The sequence below is a fragment of the Lynx rufus genome, unplaced genomic scaffold (genome assembly GCF_022079265.1).
Source record: "Lynx rufus isolate CCGP_SWC_20201006 ecotype Redwood Valley unplaced genomic scaffold, mLynRuf1.p SCAF_8, whole genome shotgun sequence".
Classification (NCBI taxonomy): domain Eukaryota; kingdom Metazoa; phylum Chordata; class Mammalia; order Carnivora; family Felidae; genus Lynx; species Lynx rufus.
In genome coordinates, this window is record NW_025814896.1 from 72131098 (window position 1) to 72153702 (window position 22605).

The window sequence follows — 22605 nt, forward strand, 5'->3', positions numbered from 1 at the left end:
CATTGTGTTACTATGATATTTGTTATTTCTCAAACAGAGAGAGCTTGTGTCCTCTCCAGGGCCATTGTGCCTGCTGTTCTTTTAGCCTGGCATTATTTTCACCATTATATTTTTATACCTAGCACCTTCTCATGGTTCATGTGTCTTCAAGTGTCATTTTATCTGTAGAACCTTTCCTGATAACATAACGTAACATAACACACACACACACACACACACACACACACACACACACACTTCTTGGTGAGTCAACCCTGCTTTATTTTTTTTTCCAAAAGCTTATTTATTTTGAGAGAGAGAATGAGCAGGGGAAGGGTAGAGAGAGAAAGAATTTCAAGCAAGCTGCGCAGATCCCAATGTGGGGCTTGAACTCACGAACTGTGAGATCATGACCTGAATCAAAAACAAGGGTCAGACACTTAACTGACTGAACCACCCAGGCACCCCCCTGCTTTTTTTTCTTGATGGTACTTGACAAATGTGTATAGTTGATTGAAGTATGTCTGGTCCACATGAATGTCAATATCATGAGGGCCAAGACACCATATATGTTATACATATAGCTGCAGTGCCTAGGATAGCGGCTACATTATTGGAGAACTTGGTAATGCTTGTTGAATAAATGAACTAGGTAATTGCAAAGACAAAATGAGATCATGTATGAGAAGGGCCTAGAAAAAAGCCCAACATACAATGAATCCTCCTGCTAGCCTCTGGCTAAAGTGGAAAGTGTATCTTTTACATCAAGTTTAGTTATGCACTTTCATACTAAAAGATACCATGATGCAGGAAATAAAGATTATTGGTCTGAAGTTAAAATGTTTTACTTTCTTGATAAACAAATACAGTTTCCAAGGATGAGACGTTTATTTAGGAAAGCATAGACAGAGTCACTGAGTCACTGTCTTAGGTTAAGTCCTGGGCATTCTGAGATGACATGTGTAAATGGAAACCAGCTTGGATGCTCTTCTGTGTGCCAGTATTCTGACAGGTAGCACAAATGTTTCTTCTAGTGATAGGCAATTCAAAAGTTCTAGAATGTCCTACCAAGGAGATCATGGTAGAGGGCAAGATGGGCACATAAACAAAACATTACCGTGTAGTGTGAGGAATACCTTGGTAGAGGGAGTGATTACTCTAGAGCTCCAGGAAGGATTAATATAAAAGATGAAGACTGATGTGTGATAGAAGAGATGCCAACTCGTCAGACATTGGAAACATGGGAGAACGTAGGTAGATAAACTAGTATGTAAAAATCACGGAGACATGAAGTTGAATGGTGTGTTCAGTTAACCACAGCTGTGCAATACATCTGTGTATAATAGAAGAGGGAAGAACAATGCAAGATGTGTCTGGAGATGAAGGCAGGGGTCCTGGCCCCATTACCAACACACAATTACTCTTCAATAATTATTCCTATTTTCCTCTGCTCCCATTCAAGATATCCAATCAGGGAGGTATATTTTCACTGAAGCACTTTTCAGATTAAACCAAAGTGAGTTCTTGAGTCAAGAAATTAATGTCTTGAACATATGATTTCCTTTCATCTTAATTTTTCCATTGCTTTAAACACTTAAACATCATTTCCTGTTGTTTTATGCTTAAAATTCATCCTTTAAAAAAGAATTCTTTATGTCAAGTGTTTTTAGAGAGCTTTGATGTAAGTGCAACTGTTTTTAACACATGTGAGTTGGCCTTTGCTGTGGGCAAAGAGCTAAAGAAAATATTATTTGTCCTGCCTTTGTATAGCCATTCCTTATGATTTTAACTTAATACAAACATATCCTATATTACAAATGATACATTATTTCTAAAATCCCTACTGATATTTAATTATAAGTTCCAAATTCAATGTTTATTATGCAAACTGTCAGAAAAAGTGCAATCTATTTTATGTTCTTAAATCTTAACCAATAATCTTTAAAATTTGCCACTGAAATCATTCTTTATTTCTAATGCAGTTTCTTTAACTGGCTTTAATCTGTTTTTATGTTTCCTTTCGGGGGGCAAATTTTTGTGTGTCTTTTTTTTCAGTTTGTTTTATGTCAGTAATTAAGGCTTCCCAAAAAGTTTTGAATGCAAAATCTACAAACCTTAAGAAAACCGGGAGTCCCAATTTAAAAGCCAGTAGTCTATGTGATGTGACGCTTATCATGGTTCTATAGAATCATGGTCAAGAACAGAATTAGTGAATTTCTGAATTCAAACATAAGATGTGGGTTGATAATTGGATTGTGAATATGTAGCCAGTAAAACAAGATGATGGGTAAGTCGACGTTTCCTAAGGACTGATTAGGTTATCAGTTGAATAGATGAATAGTGAATATCCAATTATATGACTCCTTAGAATTAGTCAAAACTTTTCAGCAATGAGTTGTAGGAGGAAAAAAGAGAGAGGCAAGCAAGCATCATTTAATTTAAGAGCATAAAAGATTCCTCTCTAGAAATCTGACAGCCCAGCTGTGTATGTGTTTTTATCTCTATAATGATTTTGCAAGCTGAATATTGGAACTTCAGTGCCATGTTAACTTTGATTAAAAAATGAGGGACTAGTCAGAGAAAACAGCATCAATGGCAAGAGATGGGAAACCAAATGGTCTGTGTGTGTGTGTGTGTGTATGTGTGTGTGTGTGTACACATGTGAATGTATGAGTACATGTGCCGGTGAGTTTAGTGATAAAGTCTGCAGTCTGCCTATAATCTTTGTGTTTTCATCCTGGCCAATTCTAGTCATTCTTGACTAAAAGTCAAGCTCTAGAGAAAAGCATTAGGTGATTTTATGAAGTTTTGGTGATCAAAGGGCTATAATCTCTCTTGATTTCTGTGTAATTATTAGGACTCTGAGGCTTATTTTTCCCTTATATTGCTCATAAAGGAAGTTTTAGTATCTGTGACTGACCTCTTACCTACTTACATAGTCTCTTTTTTTCCTAAACACTTGTGTTTAATGCACAAGTGCTTTCTTCCCTGTATCTCTTCTAAATTATACCTTTTCAGAAGTTTTTCTTTTCCTCCTAAGCATACCAAACTTGGCAATAGTCATAGGCAATAAAATTTGCCCTTAGATATTGCTCTTTTGACCTCCAACTTCCATTCATCTTGCTAATTTTTTCTTTTCAAATACTAAAACCCTTTGTCAAATGTTATCAGTCGTGGAGGTGATGAGGGAAGAGTCCAAAACTGCACATTGGAACATCAATGAAAACCTCCATCCACCTCTGAACTGTTTTCAGAGTGCAGTGTTCTTCTTTCAGAATAAAAATATATCATTTCCACTAGTGATCGTGTACTTTAGACTCATGAATTAACAGAAAATTTGGGGTTTCATAAAACTAAGGTCTCAGAATCATAGTCCCTCAAAGTCTACCACCAAGAGGATAGTTAGTGTTTTTTATGGGTTAAAAAGATGAACTAGACTCTGTGTCTGTTATTAATGAGTTCAGTTTATGTGGGACACAAACAAGAGAAATAATTATAAGGTACCAAAGAGACGTAGCGTGTGACCAAAGTGGTGACAGCTAACTTAATCTCAGAAAACTGATAATGGCTTGCCAGGAAAGGTGATATTGAGCTGGCATTAGAGAGAAATAAATAAGAACTTTACAGGGAGAGACAAGAGTTGGGGAACAGCATTTCAGGCCCATGAAACAGCCTGTGCAAAGCCATGGGGCTGTCAAATCTTCATCTGTTCAGGAACCAGTGAGAAGTTATTGCTCAGCTAGTATCCCAGTACTTTGGTAGAAAAAAAAAAAACAAACAATTGCCTAAAGGATTTTCCAGTGACCTGAAGGGGTAAAGGCAGTGCTAAGGAAAAAAAAAAATCAGTAAATGATATGGTCAAAGACTTGGGTGTTTAGTTTATTATCTGGGAAATTCAGAATGACCTAGTAAATAGCTGAAAAATTAAAATGTTCATTTACAAAGGCAATTTTTTTTAATTTTCAAGCACATAGTACATATAATTGTATACTAATAAGTAAATTGAGATAAGTTAATGAGAAAATAACAATTTGAAACAGATCTCCTTTACATAAATATGGGTTCAAAATACAAAAGCATGTTAACAATGGAGAACTAATTGCTGAATAAAGAAAATGAAGGCATGTAAAAGGAGTTTTAATGTCTTTAGTGATTTTGAAAATCACTTTAATGATTCTGAAAATGCCATTTAAAGTTATTCTGTTTTCTCAAAAATTAGACTCTAAAAAATTCAGAACTGCCTATGCTTAGTAAAATATCTATCCTGATTTATGCTGGGGTTATCTCAAATAAAAATTAGTGGAATCCTAAATATTTTACTGTATTTTACTCTTAAATCACTCTCCAATTTAGAGAGCACCCAGAGAAATGTGCCCTGAAAAGCCTTATAATTTCAAGATATTGAGCCCAAGGCAGAACTTGAAATAGAAGATTAGGAGGAGGAGGGAATATGTAGACATTCTTTTTTCTTCTCTGTAATCCTGGGATAATCCATCATGTTCTCTTTCAGGTTCATCACCTCTGAACAAGAAGATAGGAAATAGGAGAGAAATAGTGAGGTAGACAAAATTTAGTCTTGATGAATTCTCTCCTCTATGATGCTGCCCTTCTTTGAGCTGCTTGAATCCTCTTATAGTCTCCTGTACCAAAAGGAGGGAATTCTGTTTTCTCCGAAGCCATTCTTAACCCAAAGAGAGAGAGCAGAGACTGGCTTCAAGGAAGCAGCAGACAGATAAGAATGTCCTATGAGGCCTTCTCACTTTTTTCTTAATCAAACATATAAGCAACTACCACATTACTTCAAATGAGATCCAATTGTAGACTACCATAATTTGGAATATGTCTCTAACCAGAGGCCAAAAAATCTGAATGTTCTCAGAGTTCAGGCATATACAACAAATTGGTGAAGCTGGAAAATAGCTAGATAGTACCAACAGAATGGACACATACTTGCTTAAAGTTACTCAAATCCTAAATATTTTTAAAATAGTCACCTACAGACTAAATTCTGCCACTGGCCTTCAGTTTGTATCTTACACTAGCGAAAAAGATTTCCTCTCTGTCACTCAATTGTTGGGATTAGTCCCTTCCAGAGAGAGCTTCACTCCTGTGCTTCTAGGATTCTATCTTCTTCTCATGCTCCCTCTATAGTTCTCTGTACTCCCAGGAAACCTTAATAAAGTTGCCTCTACTCTATTTATATATTTACTTATTCGCTTGTATATTTACCTAGGTATGCATTTATTTATTAGTATTTTTCTGGACCCACATTGATTCTGGAACTAGAATCTAGTCCCAGCCTCAGCATAGCTTGACTGTGATAAAGATAAAAACTTAGAGCAAGTATGATAGTGGTTCTTTATAAGGCATAGATTACTTTCACTACTTTGTCACATTTGATTCTTATAGCAACCCTAGGAAGTGGGTCAGGCAGATATTGTCTCTAAATTACACATGAAGCAAGTGAGAGTAAATGATTTTCCTAAATTTCCCTAAAAAGCAAGGAGCCTGTGCTTTAATCTAATTTATTTTATTTTATTTTTCATTATGATAAGTATACTCTTTAATCCCCATCCCCCACTCACCTCCCTTCTGGAGACTCTATAGTTAAGAGTCTGTTTCTTGGTTTGTCTCTGTCTCTTTTGCTTTTGCTCATTTGTTTTGTTTCTTAAATTCCCCATATAAGTGTGATCATATGGTATTTGTTTTTTTGTGACTGACTTATTTCACTTAGCATTATACTCTCTAGTTCCATCCATGTTGCTGCAAATGACAAGGTTTCATTCTTTTTTATGGCTCTAATCCAAATTACAGTATATTTTCTCCCTGTTATACCAACCTTCTTATTTTTCTTTTCTCTTGTTTATTTCTTCTTCTGCTACATTTTCTATATTTCCCCTCCCTTCTCCCCTCACCCCACTTTGCTCCCTTCTAGCACTGCCACAGCCTGCACTTGTTGCCTGTAAAAGGCAAGACACTAACCTGACAGGCTATAGCATGCCTCAGGCAGCTGGCTGTGGGAGTGGCAAACGGAGTGAAATCAAGTCCTCAGCAGAACATAGTGTCAATGCTGGGCCTTGGACAAGCTTTGGTTAGGCATTGGGATGGCAGATAGATTTTTGGGAGTTGAATGCAAACTTTTTAAAGAACTCAATACTAAATTAGCTTGATGTCCAAAATATTATATTAATCCAGGTACTGGCATTTTTCCAAAGGCAAGAAATCCCTATTTTCTATCCATGAGAGCCTCATTTCATTCCTCTACATTGCCCTATGAGGCTGCCTCAAGCTTCAGATTGCTCTTGCAAGTATTGGGATAGAATTAAACTGATGATCATCCATGTGCAGAGAAAGTGTGATAGAGTCTTAATTTTCTGCACTAGTTCATCTCTTAATAGAGAATTGAATGCTCTCTTTTAGTCCATTGCAAATTAAGCAAAAGAATCTCCACTTTACATAGGGAAATCTGCAGCAAGGGGCAACTCTTCAATAAAAAGAGGTGTGAGGTAAGGTGTAAGACATCCTACCAAGATGTACAAACAAACTAATCATGCTGCCTTGTATAATTTTCTCTCAAACTCTTACCCAGGTGGGGGTCTAAGTTCTCAGGTGGAGACAAATCTAATTTCAGTCTCACCAACTAAAGGCTGTAATCAGTCTTCCTGCTTCTGGCTAACTATTCTCTCTTCCTCCATTTTACTCAAACATAATATTAAAAGAGGTCCCTGATTTCTCTTATTTTGAGTAGCTGGACCATCATACTGCAGTTTAAGCCCAAGTGGGCTAGATATAGCCACTTTTTGTAGGGTTTACAACAGTAAATGGGAATTATGAACTTCTCAACCCAAAACTAAGTGGTTAAATAATTTGTTTTTATAATACAGTAGGTGACTGTGGCTGATTTTACAGGTATAATTTAAATGGCATGGCAATGGTGTTGCATTAGCACCAGGATCCTAATAAGGGATGTAAATCACTTGTGTTTTCCAGAGGGAAGACAATATGGGGGTGGGGGTGGGGGAGGCAGGGCAGGTGATGGCATGTGTATTCCAGATAGGACATCTGGCCTGTCTCTTATTTTTATTTATTTATTTATTTTTTGCTATCTTCATGTCTAACAACTTACTTCTGCTTTGTCTTTCCTGTCTTTTGCTTGGCTAAATTTAACACACACTTTAAGGCTATTTAACACACACTTAATCAATTTCAGGCTTTCATAGGCATTTGTGAGAAACCCCTATCATTGAAGCTATATGTAATTGAATTTTCTCTACAATCACCATTTTCCCAAGTTCTGTGCTAATCCTTCTTTCTTTTAATGTCACCCTTGAAAATCCTTCCTGTTCTTTTTTCACTCCTTGTCATGAGAAGTTCAAATTGGAATTATGCTTAGCTATTCACTGCTATATTTGAAACTCCAAGAGAACTCACTTTTCTTCTTTGTGGCTGTGTACATTCACATGATCAGCTGATTGAAAATTGAACTGCTAGATGGGCTTGACAATTCAGACACTATTCTTTCAGGGGAATCTCCCTTCTCATGAAGGCAATCCTTTTGGAAGTAGAGAGACACATTACTCTGTGCAATTCAGCTCATATTTATCCTTAGCTTAAAGATTGGTTCATGCCTAGAGACGGCTCTCCTGACAATGAGTGACAGTTAATGTCAGAAGTTCAGGAGGAGGTACAGAAAGATAACTTAGAGAAGAAAATTGCACTGTAGTTCAACCTTTACAGAGCAAAAGTGGCATCTCATGTATTAAATGCGTCCAGAAAAGAGATAGGCTTAATTAAGTTTTATAATAAATCCAGTATTTTTATTATAATAAATGTAAGAATTTGTGAAATATCATTTACTCAATCAATAGGTATTTTTTGAGTGCTTGCTCTTTGCCTACACTGTGTCTGGTATTAGAAGGCTGCAAAAAAAGTCATATTATCTGGGCCCAAGAGAAAGAAGAATAACTAATACCCTTAAACAACATTAAATTATAATATATAGGAGTAAATCACTAAAGTCTAGAATTGTATGGAAGGTGTCACTTATCAATTAATTTAGTACGTATTAGGGAGTATATTGGTATGCCAGATGTGCTTTTATGTACATTTATGCAATTATTTATGCAATCTAATCTTAGACAATAGAACCTTATTTGGCCTTCATGAAAATGACATTTGAATTTAAACTTTCATATGGAAGATGAACTTTATCTGGATCCATGTAAGTAAGACTTGGAGCAGGTAGACAAGGATAGAGAAGAGGAACTAACAATTGCAGGTAACATAAAATGTGGTCAGTACATTAACGATTATTTCCCTTAGACAGTATCATTCAATCATAATAACAATTCTACAAGATAGATTTTTTCTTTCCTTCTTACTAATGAGGGAAATAAAGTTAAAATCAAAAGCATAAGGAGAAATATTTACAGGGCCTGTGTTCTCACAGAGCAGGCAATGAAGAATGGATTAGAAGCCAAGAGGCAATAAATTGATAACTACCACAACAGGTCACTCAGCAGCAGATGGATTGGCTTTCTTTAGGCCATGTGGCTCCTTGAGCAAGAGGCCCATTAAAGGGGCATTTGGGTAGATAGGCAATATTATGACTGATGTTGTTTACACTTCATACAGTAAAAATGAGATGTATTTTAAGCCTTTAAGAAACATGTTAGTTTCACTGGTAGTTGATTGCATCATTGTATGAAGTGCCCTGTTCTCTCAGGAGTTTGTGGATTAAATATATTTTGTATTCAGTAGTGAGATAGTTTGAAACATTGGCTCCATCCGAATAATGTGAAGCCGCTTGCTCAGTAACCATTGTTTTTAATATAGTTATTATGTCCTAATTCATATGGAACCCATAGCCTTACAGCTTTTTAGCTCCTGCTTTCCTGTATCTCACTTTCACCTGCCTAATGAAACAGTCTCACTGTGGTATCTCCTAGAGCCTGCTTCAGGAGGACCTCCTGCACATGCAGTTTTCTCCAGAGGCATGTGTTTTCTACTGTAGATTAGTTGTCTTCTGCATGACAACAATGAAGTTAATAACAAGAAAAAAACACCTACAATTTCTATGGTGTGTATAGTTCACTAATTATTTCTCTGTATATTATCCCATTAGTAAGCCCACAATGAAGAAATAATTGGAATTGGAACCCAAAACTTACCTTTGAGTTCCTTATCTGTCACATACTCATTGTTTAAAATCATTCAAATTGTTTATGCAATGATTCTCAGTTTTCTCATGTGTAAAATAGTTATAACAGCTGCTGGATATAACACAAGAATAAATAGGATAAAATTTAAAACTACCTTGTAAATTCTAAAGTGTTGTACATAGATGGCTTACGATTGTCTTTATTGAATGAATGAATATTTTACTAAGTGGCAAATTGAAGTGTATCTATGTAAGTAATGTAGAAGAAATTAATGAGGCCAGTTACTGAGAGGAAACAGAGTAGGAGGAAGAGAGAGAGAGGAAATTCAAATAATTCACAAGAGATGCCAAGTTGGATAGACATTCCTGGACAATCTTTTGAAGTTTCCACTTAACCATTTCATGAAATCAGGGGAAAAAAAATATGGCACCATTAAAGGTCCCATAGACCAGCATATTCCCTATGTCTTCTGACATTTGTTATCTTTGGCTTTTTTTTTTCATTGAGGAAAAAAACCTATTCATCCATATTGCTTTAGAAAAAAAAAGTAGTATGTATAATATTAAAAAAAATCGAAAGCTGAAAGTTTCTGTACTAGGTATACCAGAATTACAAAGATAGAGCAATCAAGACAGTGTCGTACTAGTGTAGAGAGAGATGTATAGATAAATGGAGTAGAATCGAAAGTCCATAAATATACCCCTAAATCTATGGTAATTTATTTTTGAAAAATTGATTTTGACAAGTTTTTGACAAAATTCACGGTAATATACAAGAATTAAACCCTCTTTTAATGTAATGTTTAATTTCATAAGTAATACATGATTTTATTATGCTAACTAAATTGTAGGTACTATAAAGAAGGCCCTTTTACCATAAATACTAGCCCCCTTTCTGTCTCCCCAGAGGTAAACATTGTCATTAATTTGGTCTTTAAATTTCAAAGGATCTGGAATATTATTTACCAACATACACACACAAGTGTACATACTATCACTATTATATTGTCCTGTATGTTAAATGAACAACAGATGTTGCATGTTTGTGCAAATTAGCACAGTAAATTTACCTCCTTCTTTTCTACACAGTATTTCATGATATATATATACTACAGTTATTATAGTCATGATATATTTCATGATATATATATACTACAGTTATTATATATATACTACAGTTATTATTATAGGTGGTGTACTATATGCAGTTTAATTTTACAAAGTTATATTTTCAAATTTTCCAAAGTAGCTAAGCCAGTATGCCCTCCCAGAATGTATGAGATATGTCTGTCACCACAGCATCACCAATACTTAATAATATTTTAAGTTGCTCACATTCTGATGGGTCAAAACCTATATTATCGTTATTCATTTTCTTTGTCTACTGGTGAACCTGAGTATTTTCACTGTGTTTCTTCTGTAAACTGCCTATTCATTAGCTTTAGCAATTTTTCTATGGGTAAAAAAAAATTTTAAGGACTGTATGAATTCTTAGGTTTGTATTATTATATACTATAATATGTAACATTATAATAATATATACTAGTATATATTATTACATAAGCATTGCAAAAAAATAGAGTTTCATAGGTGGAAGAAACTGAAGCAATAGAGTTACACTCCAATTCTTTTGCTTTTATATTGGAGGAAATTAAGACAAGAAGAAGGAAAATGTGTTCCCACATGTCAACAGTGAAATTAGTGACAGCATTTGGTATTGAACATGGATTTCTAAATGCCTGGCACACTAAATTAAGCAGATAATTTTTTAAGAGCCTTTTTAGGGCCACCTGGGTGGCTTAGTCGGTTAAGGGGCCGTCTCTTGGTTTTGGCTCAGGTCATGATATCACAGTTTGTGACTTTGAGCCCTGCATGGGACTCCACACTGACAGTAAAGAGCCTACTTGGGATTCTCTCTCTCGGCTCCTCCCCTCTTCTCGCTCTCTCTCTCTATCTCTCTCTCTCAAAATAAATAAATAAACTTAAAAAGAATTATCTCTTTATTTTATTTTTTTTAATTATTCTTGAGAGCAAGAGTTCATGATGCTCACATGTGCGAGCAGGGGAGGGACAAAGGGAGAGAGAATTCTAAGTAGTCTCCATGCCCAGGGGCCAGGGCAGAATAGGAAATGGGACTCAATCCTGTGACCAGGAGATCATGCCGTGAACTTAAATCAAGGTTTGGGGGTTTAGCCAACTGAGCCACATGGGTGCCCCAAGCAGATAATTTTGAATCCATTAGATATAAACTTATTTCTAGATTATATTTAGTAATCTAGTTTGTAAGCAATAGAAAGTTGGCCCACACAAATTTTGAAGTTACAAAATTAACTGCTTTGAAAGGCAGGGCATTTAAAATACTTCTTAAAATTAAAATAAACTACAAAAGAGGCAAAGATCAAATGACTTTACAGAGTCTGTTTTTAATAGTTCAAAGTATTTTATCAAGTTTTAACCTGATGTCTTATCCATTTAAAGGATCAATTTTATTCTATTATTTTAAAAGCAAGGAAAAGTAATTTAAAAGGGACTAGGGCCATCTAGATTTTCTCATACTCCATAGAGGTTAAAATAACCCTTAACCTAGCAGGATAAAGCATGGAATTAAAAGTAGTTTATATGAAGGACAAATATTCTCCATAGACTAATTTCTTTTGAAAGTTGCCAACTTATTTCCACTAGAATTTCTTTCTGGCTGCCTTGTTGCTATATATTTTAAAGTAACTTTGCAGAGAGAGCAGAAAGAAAGCTGCTTAACATTCACATTGTTAGTTCAGTGCCATAAGTTATACACTGTTTTTGTCTCTTTTATTGAAGTTAAAATGTAGTTTGAAATTTAAGTGAGTTTTGAAGTTAAAAGGTAGCCAAGTAAATAGATGTATCCAATGGCTAATCCTAAAGTTACCATGTAGCTTTCACCTAAAGTAAATTAGAGAACATAGCCATGCTCCTTAATCACTTCAGCGACTCTAATCAGTCTCTTTGCCAAAGATATTTTGACATTCCAGAAGCATTATCTTTATTAGATGATTATAATAATAATGTAAACAACAGCTCTTACTTATCAAGGGCTTTCCATTCACATGACGCTGCATAATTGGGTAACTCAATACTTATTGTCATTTGTATCATCTGTAGACATGGAAGCTAAACTTAGCAAAAGCTAATAAATAGGAAAAGGTTCTCTATCGCTCTATTTGAATTCTGTAACTTGTCTGATTCACTATCTCAAATATAAAATATTGAAGTATTTATTTGGTACTTGGTACCTTGAATATTTCTCTACTCTTATGTTTTTACCTAATCTCTCATTATACAAAAGGCCACAAATAAAATGGGTGCATATTTAGCAAGTTAAACTCTTTATATTTAACAAATCAAATTCCTTCGATGAAGATACTTTATAGAAAATAATGGCTTTATGGTAAATATAAAATTTTTTCGGTATTGATAAAAAGTAATTTAGAATGTTAAAAAGACCATAACATACCCTGATGAGATGTTGGTTTATTTTTGTACAGACTATACTGAAAAAAATAATTTCTGAATGATCGTTTTCCTGATGAGGATTGTTTTCAGTAACGGAACACATAATACACTATGGCATACACATATAGGGATTTTTGCATTTCATACAAAAAGCTATTGAGAAGTGAGTTATTACTGTAATTGACTCATGCCTCTCTGAAACCGTCTTTGCTTTTCCTTTGTGGTTACAAAATGAGGGAAGGAAAGTTTCTCAAGCTTCTGTAGATGAACACTTACTTAGACTGCCAAGGGAGTATGGGAACTGAAGAACCCCTTGTCATCACTTGCTTAGGACAAATAAAATCTATCACCTTGAGCTGCACTAAAACCAAGCATGGTTCTGTTAACCAGGAGGGGGTGTATGGATGTTAGGAAGTTCTCTTGTTCAAAGTGCTGTGACTATATGCCAGTAGAGAGTACTGCAATTTGTAATGCTTAAGTTCAAAAACAAGATACATGTTACAGACACCACATTGTGCTAATATGATAAACATGTCAAAGACAGATAGTCTTGAGTTATATAACTTTGGACAAACTTAATATAAATGAACCATAGTTTTTACAGAAACAAAACTACTTGCCTTACAGAATATAGTATCAATCAGGTGAGCAAATACATGTGCTTTTCCTGGTATCTATTAAATGCTTACAATACTGAAAACCTAGTTATTGTAAAAGACTTTGAAATTGAATTAAAGCTAAAACACAGTAGATGACTATGTGGTGTTTGATTCAAAGTCAGATGTGAATATTCTGAGTAGCTGATGACTTCTCTCCATGAATGACCCCTGTAGGACCATGTTCTCTTATCATTTACTTTTACCATCTAATTAGGTCTTATAATCATCTGTGTCTAGCTGGTAGAAGGGAAAATGGAGGACAAAGAAGACCACTAATGTCTTTAAAATTTTGGCCCCAAGTGATGCAAAATAATTTTGCTCAGAATCCATTGAGGAGAACTAGTATATGGCTGTACCCAGGTACAGGGATTATCTGGGAGATGTCACCCCTCTTAGATAGTCACCTCCCAGAAACAAATAGATATTCAGGAAGACAATACACATTTTGAAGGCAACTACTCACCTGATCTATGATGTTCAGTAATTATTGCTGGTTCTTTTTAATTTTGTTTTTTGAGAGGGAGAGGGAGACAGACAGACAGAGAGAGAGAGAGAGAGAGAGAGAGAGAGAGAGAATGAATGCACAAGATCAGGGAAGGGGAAGAAGAATAGAGAGGATTTTCAGCAGTCTCCATGCCCATTGTGGGCTGATGCTGGGCTTCATTTCACAACTGTGAGATAATGACCTGAGCCAAAATCAAGAGTCAGTTCTTGACCCACTGAACCACCAGGCGCCCCATTAGTGGTTCTTTTTAGATGTATATTCCTTTCTTACTGAACTAGATTCTCACTAAGTGAAGCAAGCATTATTAACTACTAGGGATGAGTGCAGCGTGAGTTATATGAGTAGCTGATGAATGTTCACATGAAGACAGCATTAGCATAACAGTTTCATAGACTCAAGCTGGATTGCAAGCATCCAAATTCAGACTCTACCAATTCCTGGTTGTGTGACTTTGGGACAAGTTATCTAACCTCTATTTTTTTCCCTTTTACAAAAGGAAGTAGTAAGATTACCTATCTTATATAGGTTGTTGTGAGATTTTATATGAATATATTTGAATAAAGCTCTTAGAATAGTAGTTTTGGTATGTGCATACTGTATATTATTTACATTGAATTCTGTTCAATTTCTGGATTTATATATTATACATGCACATATACTCACACAGATATATATATATATACATATATATACATATATACATATATATACATATACACATATACACATATACCCACACAGATATATACATACACATACACATATACCCACACAGATATATATATATATATATATACACACACATATATATATATATTTATAAAATCAACAAAGTATGAGGAAAAAAGCATGGGAGATAATGAGAAGCATGTTAAATAGTATTTGTCTAAATGTGTTTACTTCCATGACAGGGACACAGAAAATCCTGAGGCATGTGGACTTACACTCAGAATGTTAAGGAATGGTACCTGCTGGGCTGGAGGGGTCAGGAAAATGTATGTGGAGAAGGTGATTTGTGATACAGTACTGTGCAAACAGCCATGTAGAGTTGCCTAGAGGTGGGATATTATAGCAACAATGTCATAAGGAGGAAAGGAAAATGGAGATACAGTTTAAAGAAGAAGAGATTGTTGGATATAAATTGAATCACATACAAAGGAAGTAAAATGTCAAAGGAATTTTTAAAGAGATTTTTCTTTGTTCACTGGACTCACACATGAAGGGAGAAAATAAGATGATACAGGAAAATAAGAGTATATAGAAAAATAGGATAATTAAGACAACTTCTAATTGAGAACTACAGATAGTTAGAAAGAAGCATTGAGGACCTATAATATGAAATTGGAAATGAATGCTAAATGAAGATCTCTAAAACCCCTTGTAATTAATGATGATAAATTTAGTAACCTCATCATCTATAATGAATATTGAATAAGATATATCTCATATAGTAATCACATAAACAGATGTGTCTAGCTTTAAAAAGAAATAATTCACAGAACTCTGCTTTCATGTTGGTAAGGAAATCTGGATCAATATTTTGCCTTCTTCTCAATAGCCTTTTCACACTAAAATGAATTAAAAGTAACTATATTATTAAAATAGAGAATCTGATGTCAGAAAAATCTGACTTTGAATATCAAGTTTAATAAATTATATATGATGTGGGTTTGTTACTTAACTGACATATTATTTATGATGCTCTGTCCTCAGATTACGAAAAGTTCTTGCTAAAAACGTCTTGAACTAAAATGAAAATTTATTAATCAGTGCAATATCATCAAAGGGCAAATAAAAAGAGAATCACATAGCTCAATCAAGGATCCAGATTCTCCTGATTTTTCTACTAGACCATCCTCCCAGAGTGTCTTCTTGTTTACAGACTATCCCTCCTAGCCATAAAGTTCCTGTACAGTTCCAAGGCTTTTATCCTCATACACCAATGTGATAAGTTGGAAAGGAGGCTGTCTTTTCCTCTGATCACTTTTAAGAGTAAAGTTTCCCAGAACCCCCTACCAGAAATTTGCACCCAATGTCTCATAGCTAAATTCCAATCCTTGTGCACCATGACTAGGAAAAGGAATGATAATATTATGATTGTTGAAGAGTAACTTAGTTTCCCCTGGAGCACATAGCCACTGGATAGCTGAATGATATCAGGGCACCATTAGTGTAGATAAAGAAGGAGGTAGTTTTTATGAGGGGGCATTTGGAGATTGCTATAATCTTTGTGACCTATGATAACTCAACTATAAAAAATAAAAGCATTATAGCTACTATAGTTGAGACTGTAGTTTTGAAAATATCTGTAACTCTCCATAATTTTCATGTCCTATAGTCTACAAGAAAAGGGAAAAAAATTTCTCCTGTACCTCTCGCACAACCTCAGACTTGTAAGTATCTTACTCAACATGCCTTTAAAGGAAAAGCAGTCTCCACATTTCACTTCACTCCCAGGGAAGAACATGCCTTTAAATGATTGATCTAAATCTGAGGGACAGAAAAAGGAGACACACACACACACCAGGCTTCCTGTCTAAGTTCAAATCCAGCGTGTAAGTGTTTTTGATTTATACCTAATCATGTTTCAGGAAGCAGCTTAGTAATAAATGCAAAGTAATGGCTCAAAGTAACATAATGCTATTAGCCAGGAAGCAAGCCATGCTGTGGGAGAAGACAGCAGAAGCCTCTCCTGCTACCTTTGTGAGCAATATCATCTAGCTTGAGCAATTCTTCTTTCTAAAAAATTGGATAATGATGCTCTTAATTCCAGTGCTTTAAATTATGCATCTGGAGAGGTGGTTTTTTCCCCTCATTTAGCAAACTCTTAATTGTTCTCTCCAATGGCAGCAGCAATATATGCCAGCTTTTTTTCTGATGAAAACAGAAACTATTTAGAAATCCTTCTGGGTAATATTGAAGAGTTTACACACATTTTGGATTCTGACACCTGTTTGGTTCTTATGGTAGGTAGCTTTTGCAATTTGGAGTGAGTTCTGAGTGTTAGGCTTGCCTTAATGGTGTAGACAGACTGCAGGAATTGACCTATAAACTGGAGGGTGTTTCAGGATGGCTGACACCTCTGTGTATGGTGTGAGTGTTTTCAGCCTTGGTAAAATCCATGCTTGGGACTAAGTAGCAACACATTACCTGAAGAGCATTACAAAGACCCGCATGTGTTTAGCTCAAGAGTTTAGTTTCTAACCCCTACAGATTTGGATGTTTCATGGTTTGAGGGAAGTTATTTGCCAAGTTTTCATTCTGACACATTGATGTTGTTCTGGGGAACTTACTAAATGACCATCACTTCCACCTGCCTTCCTAACAGAAAAAAGAAAGAAATGAAATCAGGGGCTGTAAAGATAGAGAACAGTAAATAGAGACTGAAATAAAAGGTAAGCCATAATTTTAATGCCTTGGTTAAACAGAGTGTTTTGATACTGTGTTCATTAAATATACTTCTAATCCCCATGGTACTATCTTTGACTCAGAGCCTCGCCTTTTCACATGTCATTTTGATTCTCTGAATTGTGTGTGTTATATACTGTGTCCCTCAAAATTAGGATTTCCTTGCTATATAAACTAGCATGTTACATAAGATCATTAAAAGGACAAATGAATGTGTATTAATACATTATGGTCACCTGAAGAGGCAGATGGGCCTTCCACCCTAAATTTGGTTTCAGTGTCAGAACCAAGGAGACCACATTCCTACCAAGAAGGTATAAAAAGGTTTATTATTTACACATTAAAGTCTCTAGCAAGAGCAGGGTAGGCCTTGCAAAGAGATCCAAATGGCTTGAAAGAACAAAGAAAGGAGGCTGGTCAGGCTTCTTATTGTGGTTATGGTTTGGGGCCACTTGAGAGATTACAATGCATGGGCAGAGGGTTGTGTGGTTTGAATCGGCCACCCGGTCCCAAAGGAGAGCCTGGGCTTATTTACTAACTTGTCAGATGTAGGACACAAGAGGAAGGAGGAAGGCGAAGCTAAAAAGCTGTCAACAAATATCAAAAAATGGAGTCAAACTCCTCACTACACAATACAAACATGGAAGAAGACTGGTTCTCTTCCCTTATAACCATGAATGATGAACAAATAAATGGATAAATGATCCTAATTATTCATGGTAGTTATGTTCTATAAAGTCGCCACAAATACCGAATTGGTGGACATTGTATATTACTCCTAGGGGAAGTGTAGGGATAAGTTCCTGAGAGCCTCTGGTCACAGCAGAGACTGAGAAACACAACCTTGTTTTATGTGTTTCTGTTGAAAGATACCTTACTTAATATATATTGTTGATTCATTAATATTGAACTCATGGCCAAAGTACTATATAACTCATGCCGGGATGAAGCTTATTTAACATACATATTTTCTTTGTTTTAAGTTTATTTATTTATTTTTGAGTGTGACACAGAGAGAGAGAGACAGCATGGGAGAGGGGCAGAAAGAGAGAGGGAGGGAGAGAGAATCCCAAGTAGGCTCCACACTGTCAGTGCAGAGCACAACATGGGGCTCAAACTCACAAAGTGGGAGATCATACCTGAGCTGAAACCAAGAGTCTGACAACCAACTGAACCACCCAGGCACCCCTAACATATGTATTTTCTCCATAAGGCATATCATAGCCTTCTTGTACCTAGGAATACTAGACAAAACTTAAGCACTGTTCTTGGAAGCCATTTTATGTTGTTTTATTTTTTTAACATTTTTTAAAGTTTATTTATTTTGAGGGGGGTGGGGCATTAATGCACACAAGCAGGGGAGGGGCAGAGAGAGAAGGAGAGAGAGAGAATTCCAAGCAGGCTCCATGCTGTCAGTTCAGAGCCCAATATGGGACTCAGTGTCATGAACCATGAGATCATGACCTAAACCAAGATCAACAATCAGATGCTTAACTGACTGAGCCATCCAGGTGCCCCATGGCCATTAAAACAGCAAAATCACAGGGGTGCCTGGGTGGCTCAGTCAGTTGAGCATCCGACTTCAGCTCAGGTCATGATCTCACAGTTCGTGAGTTTGAGCCCCACGTCAGGCTCTGTGCTGACAGCTCAGGGCCTGGAGCCTGCTTTGGATTCTGTGTCTCCCTCTCTCTCTTCTCCTCCCCTGTTCACACTCTGTCTCTCTCAAAAATAAAGATAGAAAAAAAACAGCAAAATCACTAAAACAAAACAGAGCAAAAAAGTACATCTTGTGAAAAATTAGCATTTAACAAGCCAAGGGAAAGACTTTGTAAGAATTGAAGAACTGAAACATAAAGGTGTAGCATTGCCTTATTTCACCTCTCCTGGAAATCTTTGCATCAGGCAACGAATTGTCCACCACTATGTGCATGTCCAAAAATAACCCCAGGTACGCCAAGTATTGAATTTAGACTTACAATTGTAGCAAATAGGCAAATTTGAAAACATGGAATCCATGAGTAATGAGCATTGTAAATGAATAATATATACCTTTAAATCAAGCCATTTTAGAGAACATGCCACATTCTTTCTTTTTTCCAGTTGTTGCTATTGTTGTTTTTGCTTCATCAAGAAATTTCGGTAATTCTTACTAAGCAGCATGGTGAATGGAACCATTTCAAATTGGTCGGGGAAAACAGTTTTGACTAGTTCCCTGTAAAATCACTGAAATCATCCTGTAGATGACTAGCAATTTAATCACTGATGAAACATGGTGCAGGTTTTAAGTGACAACAGACTATAGCAGTTCAAACACAGGCTAAAGAATATGAAAAAATGGATTTACATTACAGACAACCTATTTACCAGTTGTATGATCTTACACAAGTTATTTAACATCTCTAGTCTTTAATATTTTCACCTGTAAAAGGGAGATAATATTTATAGTACATTGTAGTGTTGTCGTGAGGATTGACTAAGTTCATTTTAACACACAATATAAAGCTGTTTTATCACAGACAGGTATGTTCAATATTTTTAAGCTAGCTACATTTATTTGGGAAGCATTTTTCACCTGTATTTTCTTAGTGCAATTATTAGTAGCACTCTCATTCTTAAAATGTCCTGGTCTGAAAGATGAATTTTACAGTCACTTTGCTATATCAAAGAACTATTAAGCCTTGTTTGAGCTCTTTAAGAATAATGCCACAGTCAACCGTTAAGTAATTCTTCATCATGGCATAGAGAACACGAAGCACATATGTGGCATGTTGACATGATAGGACTAAACAATTTGGGGTAAGTCAAGATTTTCATCTTTTATCCCAATTTAGGTTATTTTTCTCCCGCACTTATAAAGTCCAAACCTATGGAAATCAGTATGATCCTGAGAAAACTGGGATAAGTAGCCACCTGAAAGAAAATATATTTGCTATGAGACATTTTTCATGTATCACCTCCAACTTCTAGGAATTAACCAAAGTTGACAGCTGTTTGTGAGCTTTAGTCCCTCTGGAAAGAGGAGCAGTATTGAGTATCAGAAGAAATTTTGCAGTTGATAGAAGATTTTGTTCAATAGTGTCTTTTAGGAGGTAGGTAAAGTATTAGTAAAATCTAGAAAAGACACTACAAGCAATCGGTTGATCATGTCTGATTCACGGATGAGGTTTTCCATTTTTGAACACTTTTCTTGCCATAACTGAGTCAGTGAGTTGAGACATGCCACAAAGATCTCGTGGCACGGATGGGTCTTCTTGGGGGGGGGGGGACATATGTTTTGTTTAACAAGTTAAGAAAGCTTAACATTTTAGAAGCTTTTGGTTATGACAATTTCTTAACATTTTTGGAAAGTGCATGGCAAAAGCAAAGCAAAATTTATTTCCAATTAAAACAACACATTGGTCTCCGAAAAAGCGAATTTTTTTAAAACCAAGTTATTAGATGTGCAAAGTGAAAAGCACCTAAAAATAGCAATAGCAAAATGAATAAATATGAGTATATTCATATAATGGAATTCTACCTATGCAATAAATGAACCATTAGACATGTTTATTAAGTGAGAATTTTTAAAACAATGTAGAGGATAATTATGGATACATTGTACTACTTACATTAAAAGCACAAAATTTTACATAGGAGTTTTTCATGGAATCATGTATATGTAGATTTTTTTTGATAAAATACTTTCTAAAAACAAACTTAACAGGTAGTGTAGTTATCAAATAAAGAATATCTGCTAACCTGAAGGGAGGAGTTCCTTTGGAGAGCATATCATATTGGAAAAGAAAAGGAACTTCAACTTTAAGGTATCATTTATTTTGTTACTGAGTGGCTTAAAGCAAATTTGAAAAACGTACCTCAGGATTTGCTGGAGGGTACTACAGGTTAGTGCTCAGAATGTTGAGGATAGGGTACAGAATGAATATTCTCTCTGGTACTTCTGAGGGAGTGTGCTAAGGCTGGTACTAGGAGGTGCTGATATTCAGACACTTGAGGCTAGAAACCGTTGCTGTTGCTGACGTGATAAAGCTGACGGGGATGGCCAACAGAATGGGCATCTTTCCTTCTCTCACCTTACAGTCTTCCTGAGACCTCCCCATGGCAGAATCTAACCAGAACTTTATTGGAAAATGAGTATGACGATATGGCTGAGTCCTAGCATCATAAGACAGGGTACTAAAGATATATATATATTGTTGAGAGACAATGGATAATTGATTGGCACTGTTTTGTAACTCAAGTTGTCAGGATTGAATGAGACAATGTATGCAAAGTGCTATCTCTGGCACATAGTTGATGCTTAATAAATACTAGCTGATATAAATAATAATGAAATACTTAGCAACTATCTATAATACATAGCACCTCAGTAAGTCCTCTGGCTGACACACAAGTGGTTCATAGCCTGAATATCTATTGCTGTGTAACAAACTACCCTCAAAATATGGTGACTTGTAACAACAGTCATTGTATTATATCTTATGAATTTATAGGTCTGGAATTTGAGCAATACTCAGATGACTGGCCCTTCTGTTCTACATGTCACTTGCCAGGGTCGCTTGATGGTATTCAGTTGGGAGGAAAGCAGCAAGAGGACTTGACTTATTCGTGTGGTACTTTGACAGAGATGTTTGTGAGAAAGGAAACAGTGGATTACAAAGAACCATGAAGAAAATTGGGGGCATTATGGAAAATACAATTATCTTGATCATGCTAATAATTTTATAGCTACGTCATACTTCAAAACTGATAGTGCTTTATATGATTACACTTTATATGAGTACTTCAATTACTCTTCAATACAATTTTTAAAAAATTTAATGTTTATTTATTTTTGAGAGAGAGAGAGATAGACAGCATGAGCAGGGGAGGGGCAGAGAGAGAGGGAGACACAGAATCCTAAGCAGGCTGCAGACTCTGAGAGCTGTCAGAACAGCCTGATGTGAGGCTCAAACTCATGACCCATGAGATCATAACCTGAGCTGAAGTCAGATGTTTAACCGACTGAGCCACCCAGGTGCCCTACTTCTCAATACAACTTTTAAATAAAGGCTGAGAAATACCAGACATTACAAAATTCCCCCCAAATCATCGACCCTCTTTATTTCTTAACTGCCTCACACATTTTACTGGTTTCCCCACATTTTTTTGTCTGACATCTCTTTGATCTCCTTTGCATGTGACAATCATTTTATAACTAGTTATTAGAGAGATAGACGGTTAGTCGTCACTGGTTTCTCTAGGATGGTTAATCAAAACCAATTTTGATAGTATAGAAGAATTTCTTTTAACTTCACAAACCATTATTAAGAATCTAAAATTCTTACATTAATGGGCAAATTTAGGGAGAAATCTCAAGTTTCTTTTATCTCTTACCTCATGCAAACCTATTTACTATTTTTAGAGAT